The sequence below is a fragment of the Crocuta crocuta genome, unplaced genomic scaffold (assembly GCF_008692635.1).
Source record: "Crocuta crocuta isolate KB4526 unplaced genomic scaffold, BGI_CrCroc_1.0 scaffold167, whole genome shotgun sequence".
In the NCBI taxonomy this organism is placed as follows: Eukaryota; Metazoa; Chordata; class Mammalia; order Carnivora; family Hyaenidae; genus Crocuta; species Crocuta crocuta.
Genome location: NW_027532406.1, coordinates 11,723,950 through 11,729,949, shown reverse-complemented (window position 1 = coordinate 11,729,949; position 6,000 = coordinate 11,723,950). Strand labels below are relative to the sequence as shown.

Below are 6,000 nucleotides of genomic sequence, written 5' to 3'. Positions count from 1 at the left end.
CCGTGTCCCACCCACCCCCGCCCCTGCCCCTGCCCCTGCCCCAAGCACAAATAAAAATCCAGCTGCTTCAGTAAGAGCAGTGTGGGGGAAGGGAAGCAGGAAAGAGGGAGGTAAGAAGTATTACACAAAATCCACCTCTCAGTACAGACTCTATTACTTTAAAAATCAAATGAAAGAACAAACAAACCAAAAATGGAGGATCTGTGGCTATATGATTATTTCAAAGAACACTTGCTCATCTTTTACATAAAAGAGTTTACCCAAATCTTGGGGTAGGGTGGGAGTGAGGCAGAAAAGGAAGAGGAAGGAAGGAAACAAAGGTACTATGTATGCATTTTTTTAATTACTGTCACACTTTCGAAGCAGAAGCAGCTTGAATAAAAACCCAAGTGTCACATCCTCGGTACTTTTCTAAACACTTAACAATATAATGGCGTTACTATAAAAGAATAAAAGTTTAGAAAATGGAATTAACCAACTTTATAAATTACCTATAGAACACGGAGAAATCTTTCTTGCTATAAGCCAACTTTGGTTTGGATACAAACCAAAGCTTTTGGCACAGACAGTAAAAATCCCCAGGAGATTCAAAGCCATTGTGTTTCCCCTTCTCAGGTCTTAAAGAAATCTAACATCTTGCTAATCACAACTAATATGTACTCTGGGGAAAAAGTTTTCAAGATCTTTAGTTCAGAGTGGCTCTTGAGGAGTTAATTTCTGTATTTAAGAAATTCCTTTTAAAGCTTTCGATTTGATTCATTGAGGGGTCTGTAACAGTGTTAAACACACGGGAAAAAAATAAGCATTTTAAAGAAAACTTAATTTCTACACGATACCATGAACATAGAAATAATATCCTCTATCCAAAATTAAAATAACATGAAAAAATTCTTACATTCCCACTTATTTTCAGTGTTTATGAGGAGAAAATCTAACCACAGTAATAAGTTCCTCCCTCTCCAGTCCTCAGGCTAACCTTTTAAGTACTACATAAGTGAAGTATTCTTATCTGGGAAAGAAATTACATTTTCAAAACAGACATTCTCCCATTATTTAGCTATCTCCTGCTACTGTTGCCATCTAGCAGTTTCCATTTACCAAGACTAAATCCCTAAAATTATTTCATAAAATCCTATTATTCTACCTAACAAGTCACTAATTTTGTAAGAAATCCAAGAGTGTTTATCTTATTTAGACTTTAAAACATCTACCAGTACATGATTGACATGAAATACATTATATTTTTCATATTATATCTTGGTTTAGTTTTTAGTAAACTAGAAAACATGGGCACCTTTTCAAGAAGACTTGATTTAATCCCTGAACTTTATTCAAATACTCTATTTCTTTACAAACAGTACCATGTCAGGTCAACTCGTGAAGGTTAACAAAAAGGTCCACAAAAGCTATTATCTAAGTGGCTAAAGGTACAATTCAATTAAGTAGGATTTGAAAAAGAAGTAAACTCCTGTCTGAGTGCCTCTTTCTTACGCAAATAATACAGGTGGTTTGCATTTCCTATGAGACCTAGTCATTTTATAATATGAAAAACATTCTTGTGAAGAAAACCTCTCAGAACTAGGCTTTTTAAGGTAGGTCAGAGTGCTAAGGGTAAATTTTAACAGGCCAACTAATCATAATTTAAATTACTAAGTTTAGTTTCTAAGCTAAAATAAAGAATTTCTCACTTTAAGGTAACTAATTGAAAGCCATTGGGAGAATTTAGCTACCAGAAATGTTAAAAGATTAGTTTATAAAGGTCTAGTTCTGATAATAATCATGTACAAATGGAGGTCAAGAGTATACCATGCTTCTTAAAGTAGTATTAAATAGGGCCACAACTTAGAAATTTTAAAACGTACAAATATATTTAAGCTACACACATGTTCCCAGCAAGTGCTGATACTTTTACAGTATTTGTTAAAGAAATGTTCCGGTATGTATTAAATAAACAATGCTGAAAATGGGTGACTTTTACTACTTCACAGAAAAATTAAAGGCAAACTACATATGTAATTAAGTAGTTAAAAAACATTGATTTTTAAGTGGAAATAAAATGATGTAAACATTATTAATATTTGTATCCAAGTCAAACACATTTCAAAGACATATGATTAGTTTAAAAATGGATATTTAAATAAACTGTATAGATCCTACAGCTTTTATGATTAATCTGTAGTAAATATTTCATAGGTCTAGGTGTACCGGAATGTAAAGAAACTAGAACTCATGCATAACTAAGTAATTCAAGACTCTAAAGATATATCATTCTATGAGGAACTTCCACAGCCTAAGGGGAAGCAATGAGTTACCATCTGATGAAAGTCACAGAATATGACTCTAATCACAAAAAGACTACTATCCTAATGCTGAAAAAAGCCTTTGAAAATTGAAATAAAAAGTACTAATTTAAAACTGAATAATCATAATTGAATAAAAAAACATTTACAATTTTATTAACGGATTGAGTTCCTTTAAGGTCCCTTTATCTGTGTTAAAGATACTTTAAAAATAGTCTAAAGCTAAAATAAATACTTATTTGAGAGCCTGCATTTCTAGTAGGGCCTACACCACGCTATAGGAAGAATGCTCAGAACAACTGTATCCTGTTTGGGGCTCCATGCTGCACCACATTCCATTCACATGAGGAAGAAGAGAACAGATGAGCCCTCCTCAAAAAAACATTTTTAAAATAAATCAGCTACAGCTCTCAAACATAACTCAGCTGCTCAAACAAACCACGTTAAAGCTCACATTTAACATTTAACTGGAAATTCATGGAGTTTACATCTGCAGTCTGAGTTTCTAAAAACCTCCAGTTAACATTTAACAATTCCTTTTCCAAGTTAAAAAAAAATCATGCTCATTAACTACAAAAATCTGATATAAGCTTTACTAAAGGAAAATATTGAAACAGAAAACTAAAGCAACATTTCAGAAGTCAAGGTTTAGTCTACACACACACACACACACACACACACACACACACACAAAAAAAGACTGGAGTGACTTGAAAGAACAAAGTCCAAATTCCCACCCAAGCAGGTCTATTGAAAAACACGATACTGTTAGAAAACAAGTTGGGGGTGGGGACTGGAATACACCACACAAAAAACCTTCACAAAACAAATAACCCCACTTCCCTTAAAACACTATATTCTAAAAACGCTAATCTGAAACATTTCTGCCTTAATACTTTAAACAAACTATAGTTTTAAATCTTTTTACAGCGTTATGAAATTACTACACACACAATAATCCCTTCTAAACAAATGAGATAGTTAAAATTTCTTAAAACCTAAGAACACTAAGGCTCGATCAATAAAAAGCAGTGACCTTAATTCCTATGGCTGAGAAGTAAAAGCAAATGTAAATTAAGACAAAAGAAAAAAGGAAGCAGAAAATACAAACCGTACTTTGTTCTTTAAAATTTTTGAGTATCTTTAAATCTCAGAAATCCACGACACCGCTTTAAAGGTCAAGAAGTAGCTGACATTTCCATTTCACTCTTGAGCAGTATTTTTTATCTAGCCTAAATACTTCTTTAGTCTTCAAAAATCACAGGCAAATGGCTCTCAAACCAAGCATTTCTGAGCTCACTTGCAGCGTCGTCATTGTATAGGAAGAAAAGCCAAGACCACAGAACGAAGCAGAGCTGTAACCTAACAAGTCTCCGACGAGCAAATGACGATTTTCTGTCTGCTCTGGCTCAGCCCTGGCAGTGATGAGGATTACAACTCGCTCTTTGTCATCAGCACTGTGGTGTTAACGACTAAGAAATCCTGCAGCTGAAGCACTACTGCATCCTCCGATCTGGGTCAGGATAATTTCTCCCGAGGTCGCTTACATAACCAGTGAGATACTCCAAATAGAGAGAACAGCCATCCATCAGCTAGAGAAAGCCTTTCCCACTGTACTCTGTCTGCGTGGAAACACACTGCAGTAGCTTCCAACAGTGCAGACACCCAAATGAGAAAGACTACTTGGCTTAGGGCACACTGAGAGAAGGGAAGAGGCGGTGCTCTGTAAACTGTAACTAATCCCCCGTCACAGGTGCTGATGGAGTCACTTCCAGCACGAGTCACATTACTGGTGATTACTCATTTGGCTGCGGCCATAGAGACTGGCTCATAATTTTAACAACAGACAAAGACAGACTAGTGGTGAGACGAAGACCTCAAGTTTACTGTCTCTTTCAATAAAGCAAATGCAAATACAAAGTTTTTGCTTTCCAGATTTACCAAAGTGAGAAAGTGCAGAAAACAAATAAGATGTAAATTCTCTCTCAAGTTGGTAAAAATGAAGTATAACTTTAAACCACTGAAAATACTTTGTTTTAGAGTACTTATTTTTAGTTTAATCATTTGTCCTTAAAAATATACTGCCATAAAAAATGCTCAGAAAAAAAGTTAAAAGCATTTTTGGATTAACAGTCTAAGTGAAATCAAATGATATAAACAATAACACTTAAAAAAAACCTGGTAATATTTGTTTTGGCAGATTTAAAAAGACAGGCCTGTAACAATTTTATTCTTTAAAAAAAATTTAATCTAGACAATTCACAGTTATAAAAATCTGTAATTTGTAAGTATAAAACTATTTTTCTGATATGTTATCTAACATATGCTCTTAACTTCTTTCTAATCTCGAGTTATATTGCCCAATATGGTGGCCACTAGATATACATGGCTACTCAGCACCAGAAATGAGATGAGTCTAGATTTAGAACTGTGCTGTATGTATAATATACACACTGAATGTGAAAAAAGAATGTTCAATATCTGTACGTGCAAGAAAACATTCACCTATTTGTAAAAGACATGCATGGTCTTTTATTATAAATTTGATATCTTATAGATATCAAAGACAGATATCTCAATTTTATTTAAAGATTTTGTTTTTTGGGGGCCCCCAAGTGGCTCAGTTGGTTAAGCATCCGACTTCAGTTTAGGTCAGATGATCTCATGGTTAGTGAGTCTGAGCCCCACATAGGGCTATCTGCTATCAACACAGAGCCTGCTTCTGATCCTCTGACCCCTCTCTGCCCCTCCCCTACTCTCTCTCTCTCTTCTGTTCTCAAAAATAAACATTTTTTAAAAAAGGTTAAAAGAAATAAAGATTTTATTTTTAAGTAATCTTCACACTCAACGTGGGGCTTGAACTTACAACCAAGAGCCACATGCTATGCTGACTGAGCCAGCCAGGCATCCCTCAATTTTAATAAACTTAAAAATTCACATTTTTTTATGTGACATATACAACCAATTCATCAAATCATATTAGGAGAAGAACTTCCCAGGGTGCCTGGGTGGCTCAGTCAGGTGGGTTGAGCATCCAACTCTTGATCTTGGCTCAGGTCTTGATCTCACAGTTCTGGGTTTGAGCCTCAAGTCAGGGTCGATGCTGACAGTGTGAAACCTGATTGGGATTCTCTCCCCTGTTCTCTCTGCCCCTCTNAAGCCCTCCTGCCACCAGGCAATGCGCTGCCTCTATACATCATATGCACTATTTCAATAATTCATTCATAATCACTTCAGACATGAATATAAAACATACATGAAAAGAAAAGAATTCAAACTGTCATCTACAAAAAAAATTCCACAACAACTAGATAAATGTGACAGTTTTATTCTGACCCCCAAATAACAAAGAAACACCAAGTGCCTGATTCAGGCTATTATATTATAAAATGTCACATTTTAAATACATTTCACACTACATTTCTACAATTTATTATTAGAAAATGAGTTTAATATTTCATAGGATTCATCTTACAAGGTCTCATAAATTCAGGTGTGACTGTATGATATATACTTAAAAACAGCAGTCTTTCCTCCGCCAGTACTATCAGTCCCCTACAGAATCAAAGAGTGCATAGAACTACACGTAGTTATGGGGCACCTGGGTGGCTCAGTTGGTTAAGCATCCGACTTCGGCTCAGGTCATGATCTCATGGTTCATGGGTTTGAGCCCCGTGTTGGGCTCTGTGCTGACAGCTCA

At 35.3% G+C, this 6,000-nt stretch overlaps 1 protein-coding gene across 3 annotated transcripts in view; it reads right to left on the bottom strand.

The window, feature by feature from the left end:
- The window catches only part of JMJD1C (jumonji domain containing 1C), a 184,343-nt gene that overhangs the window by 85,462 nt on the left and 92,881 nt on the right, over positions 1 to 6,000 (bottom strand). For 2 of the 3 annotated variants that reach the window (XM_077778649.1, XM_077778650.1), the window contains exon 1: positions 3,417 to 3,977. The exons of the other annotated variant lie outside the window; for it this stretch is intronic. The gene's annotated coding sequence lies outside the window, so the exon portion shown is untranslated. Of the gene's footprint in view, positions 1 to 3,416; positions 3,978 to 6,000 lie in introns of those variants that run through there. 3 annotated transcript variants of the gene reach the window in all.